This window comes from Amblyomma americanum, chromosome 5 (genome assembly GCF_052857255.1).
Source record: "Amblyomma americanum isolate KBUSLIRL-KWMA chromosome 5, ASM5285725v1, whole genome shotgun sequence".
Taxonomy (NCBI): domain Eukaryota; kingdom Metazoa; phylum Arthropoda; class Arachnida; order Ixodida; family Ixodidae; genus Amblyomma; species Amblyomma americanum.
The window spans coordinates 58,637,649-58,656,699 of record NC_135501.1 but is presented as its reverse complement, the minus strand read 5'-3'; the positions used below and the strand labels follow the sequence as shown (position 1 = coordinate 58,656,699).

The 19,051-nt window shown below is 48.9% G+C and overlaps 1 pseudogene; it reads left to right on the top strand.

The window, feature by feature from the left end:
* Positions 1 to 19,051, top strand: part of LOC144133902 (cytochrome P450 4c3-like) — a 76,788-nt pseudogene that overhangs the window by 25,160 nt on the left and 32,577 nt on the right.

Below are 19,051 nucleotides of genomic sequence, written 5' to 3'. Positions count from 1 at the left end.
GATGTGGTACGGGAAGAAATGCAGCAGGCACTTGGCACACCGACGACCACAGAACCCCAGGCAATGACCTACGCCGCTGCAGTAGGGACTCCTTAGCCCCAACGACAACCCCTGTATCCTGTCCGACATGAACAACTTGTTCCCGAACGCCACCTCCCTGCCCCCGCCCGCCAAGCCTACGAACGACGTTCAAGCCCCAGGAAATGCGACGCCTGGAGGACTTCCGACAACCGGCCGTTGTGCTTCCATTGCGGTGCGACGAGGCCGTATACTCCGTCACTGCGCGTACCGACGTATCGGTCTTCGAAGATCTGCCGTTGGCGCCCCACGACCACGCTTCGGCCAACGACCGCAGGAAATCGACGAGTAACTGCGTCGAGAGCAGTGCACGCCAAACGGCCTTTCGCGCTCACCATCATCGTCAACCTCGCGCTTTGCGTCGCCACGCCGCAGCTACGCAGACGCTGTACGAGGAAGGTCAACCAGCCTCCGCAGTGGAAACTAAAGACAGCAACCTCTGAGGTTAGGTTGCTCACGAGCGAAACGCCGAAGATCCTCCGCCGACCACGCTCCATGAAGACAGTGCAACCGCTATGTCGCATGAAGACGCTACACTTGCTGCACCGACGCCGAACAAAATGACAACGCCGACCACCACGCGAGCTGCCTTCAAAAGGACGCCACCACACAGGAAATCTTCGACGACACGCCCCACCCGCGATTCGCATACGCGACGATGCCGTGACCCAAAACCGAGGGCGAATTGCAATGCAAGAGCCAGAACATCCGACTTAGAAGTGACTATCGACGGCTGGAAAGTTACCGCTCTAATCGACACTGGAGCCGATTACTCAGTGATGAATGGAACAATCGCTGCGCAGCTGAGGAAAGTCACAACCGCTTGGGACGGCCCAAAAATTCTCACCGCAGGAGGCCACCTCTTTACGCCATCAGGAAGATGCGCAGCGCGAGTGACTGTCAAAGGACACACCTACCCTGCGACCTTCGTTTTGCTACGGCAAAGTTCCTGCGAAGTGAGCTTGGGCATGCATTTCCTTAGTGAACATCAGGCGATCATCGACTTGCTATCCAAGCTGATCACGCTTGCGACGGACGAGGCCATCCCGTCAATTAGAGCTTGGAAAATCACGTCGCCCCGAGTTTCCTGGAGGAATAAGTGAGCGTCCCACCCCGTTCAAGCGTTTTCGTTACCATAGGCGCCATGAAAGCCATTAACACTGCAGCCATCATTGAGGGAAACGTGCAGTTGCTTCTGGATCGGGGAATTTGTATCGCAAGAGACATCGCACATTTCCGCAATGGCCAGGTCGAAGTACTGCTGACTAACTTCAGCGAAGAATACCGGCACATTAACAGAGGAACGACTATTGCTTTCTTCGACGAAATGTCCGACGTTTGAGACTCTTTCGCCCTCTCCGACCCATTCGCAGAAGATTCGCCAAACCAAGAGACCCGCCGCGGTGGCTCAGTGGTTAGGGCGCTCGACTACTGATCCGGAGTTCCCGGGTTCAAAGCCGACCGCGGCGGCTGCGTTTTTATAGAGGCAAAACGCTAAGGCGCCCGTGTGCTGTGCGATGTCAGTGCACGTTAAAGATCCCCAGGTGGTCGAAATTATACCGGAGACCTCCACAAAGGCACCTCTCCTTCCTTTCTTCTTTCACTCCTTCCTTTATCTCTTCCCTTACGGCGCGGTTCAGGTGTCCAACGATATAGGAGACAGATACTGCGCCATTTCCTTTCCCCAAAAACCAATTAAAAAAATTAAAACCAAGAAAACTCGTCCGCATTTGACATCTACCCAGCCATGCCCCGGAACAGAGAAGACCTGATCCGTAATCTGCTTCGAAGTTATAGCGACTGTTTTTTGTCACCGCCGAAGGTCCAACGAACACCAATTGCAAACCATAGCATTATAACCGACCAGCACTCCCGACCTCTCCATCAAAGCCCCTATCATGTGTCGCCGCGAGAACGACAATCCATCCGGGATCAAGTGGAATAAATGCTTCGCGACGACGTCATCCAGCCATCGAAAAGCCCCTGGGCTGCACCGGTTGTTCTAGTGAGAAAGAAAGACGGCGCACGTCTATTCTCAGCTGATTACCACTCTTGAACAGCATAACAAAAAAGGACGTATACCCTCTCCCCCGTGTCGACGACACACTGGACCGGCTCTGCAACGCCAAGTATTTCTCATCGATGGACCTCAAGAGCGGCTACTGTGAAATTTAGGTCGATGGAAGAGATCGCGAGAAGACCGCATCCATCACTACGGATGGGCTCTTTGCGTTCAAGTTGATGCCATTTGGTCTCTGTTCCGCACCAGCGACTTTTCAGCGGGTAATGGATACAGTGCTGGAAGGCCTAAAGTGCAAATTTGTCTGTTATATTTTTAAATGATGTCGTTGTCTTCGCCTCGAACTTTCAAGAGCACCTCAAAAGACTTCGGACAGTGCTAGACGCCATCAAGTTGTCTGGCCTAAGCTTGGAAGCCGAGAAGTTCCACTTTACTTAAGAAGAGCTGATGCTTCTAGGCCACATCTTTAGCAAAAAGGGAGTACGCCCAAGACCCGCAGAAAACAGCTGTTATTTAACGGCTTCCACCGCCGGCCGATAAGAAAGCAAGATTCCTCGGGCAGTGCGCATATTACCGACAATATGTGAAAAGCTTTTCGCGAATCGCCGAGCCCCTGATCGAACTGACGAAGGCAGACGTGCCATTTAAATGGGAACCCCCGCAAACAGAAGCCTTCAAAGAACTTCAGCGTCGTTTACAGTCCGCACCGATCCTCCCGAATTTTGATGAAACCGCCGATAGTGAACTTCATACCAACGCAAGCAGCGTGGGCCAAGGCACCGTCCTCGTTCAAAAAAGCGGCGGGCTGGAGAATGTCATCGCATACACTACCGTTCTCTTTCCAAGGCCGAGCCTAATTATTCGACAATTTGAGAACGAGTGCCTTGCCATCATCTGGGCTACGTCTAAATTCCGCCCCTATTTGTACGGATGACCGTTTATAGTGGTCAGCGATCACAACGCGCTGTGCTGGCTTGCCAATTTGAAGGACCTCTCTGGCCGCCTCGCTTGATGGAGTCTGCGCCTCCAGGAGTTGGACGTCACCGTCGTTCACAAGTCCGGACGAATGCACTGTGACACCGATTGCCTCTCACGAGCCCTCCTGAATGTACCGCCGCCGAACAACGATGAGCACGCCTTCCTGGGACCCATCAGCCCAGTTCTTTTGCACAGCAGCATCGTTCGGACCGCGATTAAAACGCCTCATAGAGTACGTGGAAGGCAAAGATTCTTCACCCCCACCTCATTCAATCGAGGACTGTCTTCCTTCTGTATACAGAGTTATGTCGTCATGAAGAACTTCGCAGCGAACAAAACAGCCTACCTCCTTGTTGTACCTGCTTGTCTCCGCGAAGAAGTTCTACAGGCTTCACACGACGAGCCGACAGCTGGACATCTCGGGTTCCCTCGTACCCTCCGCCGCATTGAAGACAAATATTACAGGCCCCAACTGCTGCCGAGGTCGCACATTATGTGAAAACTTGCCGAGATTGTCAGCAACGAAAGACCCCTCCCACCCGACAAGCAGGATTTCTGAATCCCATTGAACCCCCCTCAAGGCCCTTTCAGAAGATCGGCATGAACTTGTTTGGCGCTTTCCCAAAGCCAACGTCTGGAAATAAGTGGAACATTGTAGCGACCGACTACCTGACCCGCTACGCCGAGGCAAAAGCCCTACCGAACAGTACAGTATCAGAAGTCGCCAAATTTTTCGTGGAGTGCATTCTACTCCGACACGGCGCGCCCCATATGCTCATCACGGACAGAGGAATAGCATTCATGGCGGAAATAACGCAAGCCATCCTGCGTTACAGCCAAACCAGCCACCGGAGGACAACTGCATACCATCCGCTGACCAACGGACTGACCGAGCGCCTGAACAAAACTATCTACGAAACGCTCGCCATATATGTCGCTTCCGAACACAAGACCTGGGACGTCATCCTGCCTTACATCGTCTTCGCCTACAACACCGCAGTGCAGGAGACCACCAAGATGACGCTTTTTAGGCTCGTCCATGGCAGGGAGGCCATGACCACGATAGACGCCATGCTGCCCAACGTTACTGAAAAAGAGAACGTCGACGTCGCCGCCTACCTTCAACGCGCAGAAGCAGCTCAAAGGCTTGCCCGATTAAGGATCAAAGGCCAGCAGCGGAGCGACACCAGAGGCTACAACCTACGAAGACGCAACGCGGAATACAAGCCAGGAAACCAAGTCTGGGTTTGGACGCCCATTCGCGGCCGTGGATTAAGTGAAAAGCTTTTGCTCCGCTATTTCCACCCGTACATGGTTCTTCATCGGCTAGTTGAACTGCATTATGAAGTCATCCCTGACGCAATGACTGCATATTAGCGACGCCGCGTACGACAAGAAGTTGTCCATATCGTCCGTCTGAAGGCCTATCATGCGCGCTCCGTTTTATTTGTTGCTACGCAATATTTTTTTCACTTTATCGGGTCGATACTTCTTCTAGAGGGGATTAATGCCGCGAATCTTTGCAGAGTTTGTTGATTCTTGAAATCTGCCGCCACGCCGCCTTATCGTTTTGTTTGTGACGGAAGACGCGCCCAGATTTATCTCGATTGATCGTATCCAGAGAGAGCGTATTCTACGTTGTTCCAGTACGTTCTAGTAACTTTGCACGCTTTATCTCGAAAGTTCGCTATCAGCTTTAAATTGAGCACGGCCGACAGCGGCGGGCATTCTGCTGGACGACTGCCGAGCACGCTTGTCGCTTCGCCGCCACCGAGTGATACAGTCCATTGTGGGCGCAAGTCGGCCCCAATAAACAGTTTTCCTTTAGAAGCACTTTTGACCGTCTTCATCGCTCCTTCGACTGCCGTCTGAACTACGTGACAATATTTTTTACTATTTTAGATTTCTGGCTATTCTATGAGCTGAGGTGGATAACACTGACAACATTGCTTTGACTGCCTCCCATACTTTCAGCTCCCCCTTCCTCCGCTTTCGTTTTTTTTTAGGCGGAGGGGGGGTGGGGGGGCTGTGGGGGCGATATTCAGCAGCAGCAGCTATACCAGCAAGGAGCGCAGTATTGCCCGAGGAAAAAACACTGCTTGAGCGCTCTTTGAATCCTTCCTTTGTGGTTGGGCCAAAATTTTTTTGCTCCCTGACCTTCTGGCCAGGATAAGAAGCAGTTAACAAAACAGGGGTCGCATCTGGGCATTGTACTTCCCTACTGAGTACTTGCTCGGTGCACTTTCTGTATTTTCCTTTTATTTCCTTCTCCCCCAGCCCCCTCTCGTACAGCTCCAACTGCGCTTTAATGCCTTCTGCATTTTTTTCTTTTTTATATTTTTACTTATTCTGTATTGTCTTTTCACAAACCCCTATAATTAAAGGGGAGACACTAAGGAAGCAAATCACTTTAGAAAAAGATCGGTCCCCCGATCGAAACGTCGCGTAACATATGTTTTCCCAAATGAAGCGTATATATATATATATTGTCACGTGCTGCGCATGGGCTCTGAGGAATAAAGAAGACGTGCGGCGGCTGGAAGCAGAAGAGAAAGAGAAAGTCAAGTATCCTGCCGCCGGCGCACCAGGCTCCTCTCGACCTGCCTTGTAAATATTATTTGTAAATAGAACCTGTAACAGTGTGGTGGAGGTGCGGGGTAGATCACCACGGACCCCTCTCGCAACCGCTGCAGCCGAAGAATCGCCGGATTGCCACCGTTGCCCGTGCAAATGCCCAAGGAAGCCAACGCACGTCCGACCGGCGCCGCAACGCCCGCTTGGCAGCACTACCGTGAGCCGCGGACGTTTTCCGGGAAGGCTGGCGAAGACGTGGATGATTGGCTCACCCATTACAAGCGGGTGAGCAAATACAACGGCTGGGATGCCACTCTTCAGCTGGCCAATGTCGCCTTCTTTCTCGATGGCACCGCGCTAACTTGGTTCGAAAACCATGAGGCATCAATAAGAAGTTGGGACCGCTTCATGGAAGAGCTCCGCAGCTGCTTCGGGGATACTGTTGCCAAACGAAAATGCGCTGAGCAGTCTTTGCTTCAGAGAGCGCAAGTGCCTGGAGAGACCTGCACGACTTACATAGAAGAGGTCTTGAAGCTGTGCAACGTCGTTAATCCCAGTATGTCCGACGAAGATCGCGTTGGTCATCTCCTCAAGGGCATCGCAGAGGACGTCTACAGCTTTCTTATTAGTAAAGAAAATTTAGACTCGCCCACGGATATCATCAAGCACTGCCGCACCTTTGAAGCTCTAAAACTGCGTCGAATTACTCCCAAGTTCGGTCGCCTGCCTCACGTCACCACCGCCGCCAGCGTGGATTTCCACGAGCCTGTGAATGCGGCGACTCTCCCTGACGTGATTCGTCAAATCGTGCGTGACGAACTCTCCCGGCATCAAGATCTTGCGCGCCGCAGTGAGGTCCCGTATGGGAGCTGTTCTCTGCAGGCGGCTCCCGCCTCCCGCTCCTCCCCTTGGAGTTTGTCTGCCCAGGCCCCTACCAGTGCTACTCGCATTGATTACAGCGACGCTCCCCGAATCACCCGCCCCGGCCCCAGGGCGCCAGCTCATCCGCAACGCCACCTGCGGCAGCCGGAGTACGATGGTCGTTTCGACACTGGCTACGAGGAGTGTTATCCCGAGTGCCCCCCCGACTCACCACTTTGTTACCGCTGTGGTATGATCGGCCACATCTCTAGATTCTGCCGTCGCCGGGGCCAGTTTTCCCGCTCCCAGCGCCAATGGTCGAACCCTCGCCTGAGTTTCAATTCGCCTGTTCATGACCGTGTCTTCACATCGTCTCAGCGCCCATCCAGTTACGCGCCACCACGGAACGACTCCCCTGCCTCTGACCGAAGTCTGACTCCACCTCCGCACCGCTCTCGCCACTCGACGCCGTACCACACCCAGACTAATGGACTGGTTGAACGTACCAATCGGACACTCACGACCATGCTGGCCATGTATGTCGATTCCCGCCATAAGAACTGGGACGACGTGCTTCCCTTCATTACATACGCCTATAACACGTCGAGGCATGAAATAACTGGTTACAGCCCATTCTTCCTTCTTTATGCCCGTCCGCCTCGAAGCTCCCTCGACAGCATCTTACCTTTCTCTCTCGACACCAAGCCTTCTATTGCCAACACTCTATGTCGCGCTGAAGAAGCCCGTCGGATTGCCCGGATACGCACCTTGGCATCACAGCATCGCTCTAAGCAGCGTTATGACAGCCGGCGCAAGGATGTCTCCTACCTGCCCGGTGACGTTGTATGGTTGTGGACGCCCCTACGCAAGCGTGGCTTATCAGAAAAGCTGCTATCCCACTACACAGGCCCGTTCATCGTTGTTGCTCGCCTCAATGACCTCAACTATGTCATCTCTCCCCAATCAACGCAAGGACGCCGCTCGAGGACAACCCAGGTCGTGCATGTCGCACGGCTGAAGCCATTCCACTCTCGGGCCCCCGATTGATTGACTGGCCCAGAGGGCTTCGTCTGCGAACGTGGAAATATCACGTGCTGCGCATGGGCTCTGAGGAATAAAGAAGACGTGCGGCGGCTGGAAGCAGAAGAGAAAGAGAAAGTCAAGTATCCTGCCGCCGGCGCACCAGGCTCCTCTCGACCTGCCTTGTAAATATTATTTGTAAATAGAACGTGTAACAATATATATATATATATATATATATATATATATATATATATATATATATATATATATATATTGGGACTGACCGGCAGGACCGAAGAGTGCCGGCAACTTGCCCGCTCTTCACTACACAGCTCCAATGGCATCAGAAGCACCGTCGGGATTCCTCGGACCCTCCCATGTCATACCCATCTGACGCCTTCGTTTGGCTGTGGGTGCCTTCTTCCACTCCCGGGATCGCAACGAAACAGCTTTATCACTATCACGTACCTTACCGCGTTGGGCAACAAACTTCTCCCGTGAATTACATCGTTGAGTCGCTCGCTCCCCCTTCGGACCACCGTCACCAGGGGCGCGAAACAGCACTTCGAGCGCCGCAAGCTTCATTATGATCCGCCCAACTTTCCACCCCTTAAATCACCAAGACGGCTCGTTTTCGGCGTGGAAGTAACTGTAATAGGACCGACGGGCAGGAGTTGAAGCAGCGCAGCCAAGAGGTCGACGAAGTGCAGCTGCGATTCTCGAGTGTGCCTGTGAGTGTCCGTCGTGACGCCGTTCGACCAACGGCAACCGATCTGCGTTTCCAACAAACACCCTGTAGAAGATATATATATATATATATATATATATATATATATATATATATATATATATATATATATATATATATATATATATATATATATATATAGAGAGAGAGAGAGAGAGAGAGAGAGAGATTTTTCATTAGGGGTTCCAATGCGCCAGTTTACAAGTATAAGTACAGTATTACTACAAACGCGACTGTTCCTTTATACGTTTATTGTGCCAACAGTTTCGGGATTGGTATTCCCTTCGTCAGGCAAGCTTGCAATGAAAGTTTTGTCAATATAAGGACACAGAGCGAGCGAGGATGTATAATCTCCGCTCTTAAAGAAAACTTTAGAGTGAGGGCAAGGGGCCGTATAATAGACCGCGCCGCAGCTCCCACATAAGAACGCAGAGAAAACAGGAGGTGGAAATAGTAAAGGAGTAGAAAAGACAGCGAATTTGAACAGTGATAGAAAAGGGAAAGGAGCGTTAAGCACGGCTCTCGGCGCACCGGGAAGCCGCACTCCCCCCCCTCTACGATGAGTGGTACTGCGATGAGCATAAAAATGGTACCTAACTACGCCGGAATCTTCATGGGGTCACTAGAAATTCCGTTCCTTTAGAAACAGCGAAAAACATCACTTTTCTACAAGCGTTTCCTCGACGACATATTTCTTGTATGGGAACATGATGAAGAAAGCGTGTTGGAATTCATAGCTCAGTTTAATGCCCTGCACCCCTCAATCAGGTTCACCCACAGTCTCTCCGACTCGAGAATTATTTTTTCGACGTGAAGATATCGGTAGACGGTAACTGCCTTTCGACTACACTGTACAAAAAGCCCACGGATAGACAGCAATATCTTCATTTCCAGAGTAGCCATCCGAAACACTGCAAAATAAACATTCCATACTCCCAGGCGCACAGATAGCGTAGAATATGTTCTACAATAGAGGAATTTGACCAACATACAAGGACCCTCAAAGCCGCTCTGTCATGACAGAAATACCCTGGAGAAATAGTCGATGGCGCGATTGAACACGCTCGTAACCTAGACCGCACATCCATCCTGGCAGAAAACAAGGTGAAAGACCACAGCAAAACAAACTTAATCCTTACCTTCTCCTCAATGGCTCCCAGAGTAAGTAACATACTAAGTCGTCATTTTAAAATAATCTGACAGAGAAATATATTGTCACTATTATTCAAGGAACCGCCCAGAGTGGTGTACCGCCGGGACAAAAGCTTGCGAGACTTGCTTGTCAATGCAAAAACAAAGAACCTTAGCCAGGGTGTGTGCCACTCATGCGGAAAACCTCGGTGCAAAGTCTGTCCGCACATTTTAGACACCAAACTGGCAAATTCAAGTTCGACAACTTTGTGTTTCACATAAGCGAAGAACTCAACTGCGACTCAAGCAATGTGATTTACAAACTTCATTGTGAGGTGTGTGGGCAACAATATATTGGTAAGACCAAGACATCATTTCGCTTCCGCTTTAGCAGCCACAAAGCGCACGTGTCATCCTTACCCAGCTTACCCCCTTCCAAGCCCCTGCGTTTGCCACTCCACAGCTTCAAAAACATCCGCGTCACCCTTCTCCAGACCCAGTTCCCTAGCACCTATTACAGGGAACAAAGGAAGTCATACCTCATTCACAAGTTTGGCACGTTCTCCCATGGCATGAACGCTACTCCTGGGAGGCTCTCCTTCTTGAAGGAGACAACGTAGGAAATTTCCCCCGTCATAGGCTTTGGACAGCGTTATAAATCAAAATACGCCGCCTTTGCTCTTGTCAACTTCAACCGCACTCTGGAATGACTGGGAATCTAGCTATTTCTTTTCTCAGTAATCTTCTTTGTCCAACCTACAGCCAGCATCCATGTTCTTTCCGGAATTGACGCCTATATTCTAACTCTATCACCTAGCCAACTGGAACCACGCGGCAGACCCGCGGGCCGCAGATCGTTCGCGGTTTCTGCACACATGTAACATTATTATTTCCTTTTTTCGAACTTTTGTCTTATAATTTACTTCTATTCTGTCTGCGTTATGTCTTCCGCGCCTCATTCATTCTCATTAACCATTTCATATATGTTTGGCGCCACATTCTATTTATTTTTCTGTGTGTGTACGTTAATATTTTCTTCTTTCAAGGTTCTTTGTGCTAGTAATTTTTCTTCTCTTTCTGCCTTTCGTTTTCTCTCCCAAATTCCTCTCTGCCTTCTCATTACGCACTCGGGCTTCGCTCAATATTTTTTTTTCTTTTTTTTTCCCTACGGCTGCCGCTTTTTCACGGGAAGCGCACTGCCGGGCAAGTGTTTAAACGGCCTAGTATATTTATGGGAAGAAGGGCGAAAGGATATCTGATAGAAAAGCCCGACAGAAGAGTCTAACGAAGACAAGAAGCAAAGACACGCATACGTCACGGTCGCAGGTCGCCGTTGCGGCGCGCAACAAGTGTCTCTCGTGCGCCTCCCCAGAAAGCGTCTGAGGGTACCTGATACGAGCCGCCCGCGCGGACCCGGCGGCGTCTTGCGGGGTGTCGTAGAGAGAGGGGGGGAGGGGGGGAATCGGGTCTCTCTGTGCGCCGAGAGCCATGATTAACGCTCCTTTCCCTTTTCTATCGCTGTTCAAATTCGTTGTCACTACTCCTTTACTATTTCCACCTCCCAATTTTCTCTGCGCTTTTCTGTTTTATTCAGCCGCTGCCATATATATATATATATATATATATATATATATATATATATATATATATATATATATATATATATATATATATATATATATATATAAGTACAGTATTACGACAAACGCGACTGTTCGTTTTAAAGGTTTATTGTGCCAACAGTTTCGGGAATGGTATTCCCTTCGTCAGGGCCCTGACGAAGGGAATACCATTCCCGAAACTGTTGGCACAATAAACCTTTAAAACGAACAGTCGCGTTTGTCGTAATACTGTACTTACACTTGTAAACTGGCGCATTGGAACCCCTACAGAATATATATATATATATATATATATATATATATATATATATATATATATATATATATATATATATATATCGACATGAACCTCTCGTAGAGTCCACATATCTGCGACATGAGAAAGAGAATAATTGCGATTGTCCCCGTCCTCTCAAATTTCCTCGGGGGAAAGACATGGGGCGCATCAGTGCGCTCGATGCTACAACTGTACCGTTCCCTATTTCTGGGCTACATGCGGTACAGTCTTCCGATATTCAGTTCCATTAGAAAAACAAATATCAATACTCTTCAAAGTGTGCAAGCGCAAGCTCTCCGTATCTGCCTTGGACTGCCTAAATGTGCATCAACAGCAGCAACTGTTCTTGTTGCCCGGGAACATCCTGTTACTACATACATCACTGCTGACACCGGGAGAACACATATTCGGCACCTCACACGGGTTCCCTGTCATCACCTGGCAACACTCACAATAATTAGGCCGCGTACTGCATTCTCCAATGTCCTTGAAGCCCACCGAGCATATCTTCCATCGGAGTTCACCCCTGCGTCAAGACCGTGCTCACTCTTATGGAGTCTTCATGAACCTCGGGTTCACCTCTATACTCCTGGAATTACGAAGAAAGCTGGTGTATCACTGCCCGCTCTCAAACAACTGACATTGAATCACCTGCATTCTTACCACAGTCACCGCATACATGTTTACACAGATAGATCAGTTCACTCGACCAGTACTGCGGGGTCGGGGGTTATACCGGCCAGATTCATCTTCATGAAAGTGAAGACGATCTATCCAACATCTTCAACTGGTGCGGAACTGTGAGCCTTACGGGCTGCGGTAGAGTTCATCAGTCACTAACCTCCACATGACTGGACGGTTTTCACCGACTGTAAAGCAGCCCTTCAAGCCCTGCAAGCTGCGCTACGCCGCGGGTCGCAGGAACAACTTTTTGCTGAGATCCGTCTACTGTACCCCGGCACCGTATCCAAAGGTCATGACATCATTTTTCAATGGCTGCCAGGACACTGTGGTACTAACGGTAATCACCAGGCCGATGCGGCTGCGCGTTCTGCTCACAACGACGGACTTCCAGTGAAGATCCCAATATCAAGACCTGACGCTGCGTGTGGGCTTCGCCCTTTGGCGCTGGAGCTCACACTTTCAGCGTGGAACACGGGAGAGTTTTGCAACCTCCGCAACAAGGCACTGGACCCTGGACTGCGCCTTCGTATTCCACCTAACTTATCCCGTCTCGAAGCAACATTGTTATGCCGTTTATGGATCGGTGTTGCTTTTACCAACCACTATGCTTTCCGGATGGGGATGGCCGACAGCCCTGCCTGTGAAAGCTGTGGTTGTGAGGAGACCATCGCTCATCTTCTCTGTGAGTGCCCTGCATTTGCGAGGGCAAGACATACACTGTGTTGTGCTTTGGACCGCCTCGATCCTCGCCCATTAGCAGAGCAAAAGATCCTCGGTCCGTGGCCACTGCAGTCGACTGCCCTCCAGGCATACAAGGCACTCTTTGTCTACATGAGTGCCACTGGATTGAGTGACAAATTGTGACAGCGTTGTGCGTGTGTGTGTGTTATGCCTTTTTCCCCTTCTCTCTTTTTCCTTTTAGTCCCCTAATTCCTCTTCCCCAGTGCAGGGTAGCCAACCGGAACCCCTTTCTGGTTAACATCCCTGCCTTTTCCTCCTCCTCTTTACCTATCTATCTATCTATTGTCAAAACGAGCCCCTCATTTCATATATATATATATATATATATATATATATATATATATATATATATATATATATATATATATATATATATATATATATATATAAATTAGTTACTCCTTCACTGTGACCGCACCCGGATGGCTTGGTTGAAAGCACGGCCATAATCGTAAGGCTATTGGTGTTCATCATCTTTCCTTCTTTTCAGCTCAGGAGAAAAATATCGTTTGAGGAGAAAACTCTTGACACCGTCGTTCTACTTCCGAATCTTGGAAGACTTCATGCCCACCATAAACAAGGAGTCCATGATACTCGCCAAGAAATTGGGACAAAGATCCCGTGAGAACAAAACGTTTGACGTCGTGCCTGTGATCGCTCTCTGCACACTAGACGTCATATGCGGTGAGTCGCTTCCTATGCAGGTTCTTGTACTGTTCATAATACTGAAGTTCGCGTTGCTCGAAATAAAGCAACTATTTGTGCACTATTTGTCTGTTATATGCTGGTCAACCGAAGACTTAATCACTCTAACGATCGATGTATGAAACGTTCAAATTGCCTGTTTATCAGCACCAGATGTGGAACGCACATCATGCAAAAACAACAGGGTTAGCAACTCTTGCATTCCTTTAAAGTGCCTGATAGGCCAAAAGGGATTACATCTTTAGATTGACCTGGTTATAGGTCACACGCTAATTAGCATAAAACATACAAGTTCCTTGTTTAAATTAAAAGCAGAGTATCAAACGCAGTAGTACGCTGCTGGTATACACCGTTAAGAATATACGAATTAATGACAATGAGCTTTTCTTTTCAAATAGGAAAAACACAAAAACGGTGGCAAACTGATGTCTTGCTTTAACAGCAAGAAAATCTACGCTTTCGTTTTAGCAGAAAGTATCAAAAGGAAAGGAACTACATAACGCGTTTAATATCTCAAATAAGAAATTATACCAGAATAATAGCCTGAGGGGCGAGTTGGTGCATAATGAAATGAACTGCGGCGCAAACAAGAACACAAACAAGAAAGACAGAGACACAACCAGAGCTAACCGCTGGTCCTTTAGGGTAACGGAGTGGATTGTAAGAAAAGGCAAGCGCAGCAGGTGGCAGCAGAAGGTGAGGTGGGCGGATTAAAGTAGGAAGTTTGCAGGTATAAGGTGGGCGCAGCTGGCAAAGGACAGGGTTAATTGAAGAGACATGGAAGAGGCCTTTGTCCTGCAGTGGGTGTAGTCTGGCTGATGATGATGATGATGACGGCTTGTGCGGAAAATAAACTTTTGTAGTATTCTCCGTTACATTTGAGATGAATTTCGCCCATTTAAAGAATAAGCACTCATTAATTTATCCTACATAAAAACAGCACAAAATAACCCATAACCGATTGCAGCAGTACAAATACGTGAACACATTGAAGAAATTTAATCTTTTAAATATTTTATTGACAACACTCTTCTAATGCATTGCATGTTGTGTAGGTGGCAGCGCAGAAAGAAACGTATCTGTTTTAGATAGTTTGTACGTACTGAGAAATAATCTGATTTTCACAGTAAAATGCGTTGTAATCACCAGTGCGCTACTGCCTGTCTGGTGCAGAGACAATCATGGGGACAACAATATCTGCACAGACCAACGAACAGAGCCCTTACGTCGTAGCAGCGGAGAGGTAAGCCGTTGGCGTAGATCGCGCAACATTGTCTAAAGGAGAAATTTACCACACACACGAGAAAATTCAGATCAACGACGGAAGAACATTTGGCTCCGAGCAGCAAATATTTCGCAATAACAAAGCCTTTACTTGCACCGTTGGCATGCGCCACCACGTGCAGCCTGACATATCATGACAGGTAAAGAAAAGGAGTGTAATCGCGTTTCAAGCAATTCTTGCGCAACGGTGGCGAGATGTGAGATAAGCGTTTAGATTTTTCACAAAATCATACATCTGTTTACCTAATCAGATATTAGTTTGCTACTCCGCCCTAAATATTTACCGACTGTTACCAAGGCCACATTGCACACAGCCGCGGTTCATGAGTTAGCAACGTAAATTTTATAACTTAACCGACTAACGAAAATCTTACCAAGTAGAATGATAGCTCCTTTATGCTATAGCTTTAGTTCATCATTTGAAAACAGTGATAGGAACACCTGGAACATCGACGATGTTGTTTTCCGTGTACTGTTGTCAACGCAAACTCGGCCCCAAGAAAGGACCATTCCCTCTTTCGAAGTCTGTTCTTGAATATGCTACGTACTAACAGAAATTGGCACTCTCCTCTCCCCTGCACAAAGGTGGTTGTAAGTATTGCCGTCAGTGCCAGGATTCTCAAATGTATAGTGGAAATTCCCTCTTCGCAATTATGACAGGATATTACAGGCGTAAGTGAACTCATTTGACCCTTCTTAAACCCTGTTTTGCTACTGCGGTGTATTTCCAAGGTAACCTTTCGTATTGCAGTTTTCGCTTTACATAGAAAACGTGTACCGGTTTGCAGTATAAACTTATTGTAGCAGCTGTTGCAGCACTACAGTGTCGCACTTTTGAGCCTACTTATGTGTTTGTAACTCACAGCTGCCTACTCTCTCTCTCTTTCAGGTTGTGTGAGGTCTTCGTGCAACGTGTAATTGCGCCCATCCTCCAGATTTACTTAATATTCCGGTGGACCCCTATGGGCAGGGAGTATCGCAGGTGCCTCCACACGCTGCACTCATCACGCGCAAGGTATGCACTGTCCACGAACAAGAACAAAGGCTTTGCGAGGGCGTACACATGAATTCAGTCATGTGTTCTCTTTATTTTATGTGCTTTTTATGCGGTTGTCATTATTGCCAAAAAGCACATGCTCAGCAAGGTAGTGTAGGGGGTCTGTTAGGGAACAGGAATACGCCTGGACACCCTTAAAGTCACATATTTTCGACGTCTTAAGCCGCGATGACCACTCTGTGATCACTCTTGAAGGTGATCTTCCAACTTTGGTGTTGATCAGTCAAGCAGGCATTTCGGAATCAGGGAGTCGAAAAGCCTTATGTGAAAATACTTTAAGATATCATATCAACTGTGTAGCTATCATAGTCTCCATAAAGTCAGAATTAAAATTCCAATAAGGAAGGGCAACAGGCATGAATACACGATCTCGCCAATGCTATGCACCGTCTGTTTACAGGAGGTAATCCGAGATCTGAATTGGGAACAGTTGAGGATAAGAGTTAATAACGAAAACCTAAATAATCTGAGACTTGCGGATGATATTGCCATGCTGAGTCACTCAGTATATGAATTGCAAAGCACAATCAATGAGTTCGGCAGGCAGAGCAGAACGCTAAGCATTAAAGTTAACATTCAGAACAGGAACGTAATGTTCAACAGCCAAGCAAGGGGAGAGCAGTTTACAATTGGTAGCGAGGTGCTGGAAATGGTAAAGGAACTTAGGGTAGACGCTAACCGCTGATCCGGATAATGAGAGGGAAATAACTATAAGAATAAGAATGGTGTAAAGTGCATATGGCAGGTTCTCTGAGTTCATGAATGGCAGTTTACCAGTCTCCCTCAGAAGAAAACTTGTACTCACCTACTGGGCAGAAACGTGTAGGCTAGCGAAAAGGTTTCAGCTTAAATTAAGGATAACGCAGCGAGCTATCGAAATAAAAATGGTAGTTGTAATGTTAAGAGACCGGAGACCGGAGCAAATACGTGTTAATGATATCCTGGCAGAAATAAAGAGGAATAAATGGGCTTGGGCAGGGCATATAATGCGAAGGCAAAATATCCGCTGGTCATTAAGGGTAACGGAGTGGATTCCAAGAGAAGGCAAGCGTAGGAGAGGGTGTCAGAAACTAAGGTAGGCGGATGAGATTAAGAAGTTTGGGGGCATACACTGGTCGCAGCTGGAAAAGTATATGGTTAATTTTAAAGACATGGGAGAGGCTTTTGCCCTGCAGTGGCCGTAGTCCCGCTGATGATGATGAATTTACTTCCCCACTCGCGATGTGATCATTACAAACATGAATCCAACTTGCATCAAATCTGTGCATTTGAAATAAAATGAAATACCTGATATTATTTCTAACGAAGAAAGCGAAATGTAAGGCAAAAGTCAATGAACGCCGGACAAGGCCTCAGCTTCCTTGTACAGTTTGCCGTACAGTGCTGCGACAAAAGGATCAAGAAAGAAAAAAAGGCTCCCCAACTGCTCCAAAAGTGGTCGCAGCAGACCAAAAAATAAGTTCAGAAGAGCAGATTTCCTATGTACACAGAAAGAAATAGATGAAGAATATAAGACTGTGTTACGATAGTAACAGCGATCTCGGAAAAATGTACAGCATATGCCAAATATTCTATTATGATATTGTCACCGACAAGCGTAGGAAGAAGCGGGAAACACCGCCGTTTACTAGGGCGAGGCTTGCTGAACCGCCGCGCTCATTCGAGACAGAAGACGCTCGGCCACGCGCTGGGAGACAGGTTCGGCCACCAGGTGGCGCCGGCAGAATGTCAGCAGTGTATCATTGCCCCCTTCCCTTTCAAGAGGCATCGACTCGATGCCGCACGCGAGGGGAAAAAAAAGTAAGGCGGCAGGTAGCAGCGCAAGTGTCTTCGCGGAAAAGAGCTAACGGGAGTAATATGGCTTCATTCGAGCCACGTGCACTAATTCGGATGTCGGTTCTCGAGACGACCGGACAGTTCCTTGAGGGAGCACCTCGTAGATCACCGCGCTGAGGCGGCGTAACACCTGGTATGGACCAAAGTAACGGCGACGAAGCTTCTCAGAGCGCCCTCGCAAACGGATCGGGCTCCAAACCCAGACTTGGTCACCGGGTGTATAAATCACCTCCCTGCGGCGGAGGTTGTAGCGCTCGGCGTCGCTTTGTTGTTGGCACTGGATTCGCTGTCGAGCAACTTGGCGAGCGGCTTCGGCGTCACGAAAGAAGCATGGCGTCCAGCATGGTCAAGGCTTCGCGACCGTGCACCAAATAGAACGGAGTGAAGCGTGTGCTTTCGTGAAGCGCAGTGTTGTATGCAACGTGATGTAAGGCAGTATCCGGTCCCAGTTCGTATGGTCTTCGTCGAAATACATAGCAAGCATGTCGGCAATTGTCTTGTTAAGCCGCTCAGTGAGTCCATTTGTTTGCGGATGGTAAGCTGTAGTCTTGCGATGGCTGGTGCTACTGAGTCGAAGTACCTCGCTCGTAAGTGCCGACGTAAACGCGGTGGCCTTGTAAGTAAATACAACTGTTGGGGCTCCGTGACGAAGCACAATGTTGTGAATGAAAAATTGTGCAACTTCGGCGGCGGTGCCACGGAGAAGGGCCTTGGTCTCGCAGTAGCGGCTGAGAAAGTCAGTGGCAACAACAATATATCGGTTACCCATGGAAGACTCCGGAAATGGACCGAGTAAGTCCATGCCGACCTGTTGAAATGGGAGGCGCGGGGGATCGATAGGCTGCAGGAGCCCGGCTGGTTTAGTCGGCGGCGTCTTCCGGCGCTAACACTCACGACAGGTTCGCACGTAGCGGTGGACAACCGCAGCAAGCCTGGGCCAGTAGTACTTGTGGCGTATGCGTGCGAACGTGCGGGAAAGTCCGTGGTGGCCCGAGGGAAGGTCGTCGTGGCACGCACGTAGAACTTCGTCACGAAGCGTTGTAGGCACTACATGCAGATAGACAGTGTCTGTTGGGCCGTAGTTATTTTTGTAGAGGACACCATCGCGCAAGCAAAACGATGACAGTCCGCGCTTGAAGAGTCGAGGTGGTGATGAAGCGGTTCCCTCGAGGTACTCGATGAGGGGCAGCAGCTCGGAGTCGTCCCCCTGTTGGAGGGCAAGGGTGGGTGTGGTGGCAGCTCCGAGAAAAGCGGAATCGTCGTCGGACTCGTCCGTGGGGCAGGAAATTGGAGCGCGCGGGATAAAGTCAGCATCACTGTGTTTCTGTCCGGACTTGTGCGCGATGGTGACATCAAATTCTTGTAACCGAAGGGTCCATCGAGCAAGCCGCCCCGAGGGATCTTTCAGGTTCGCCAGCCAACACAGTGAATG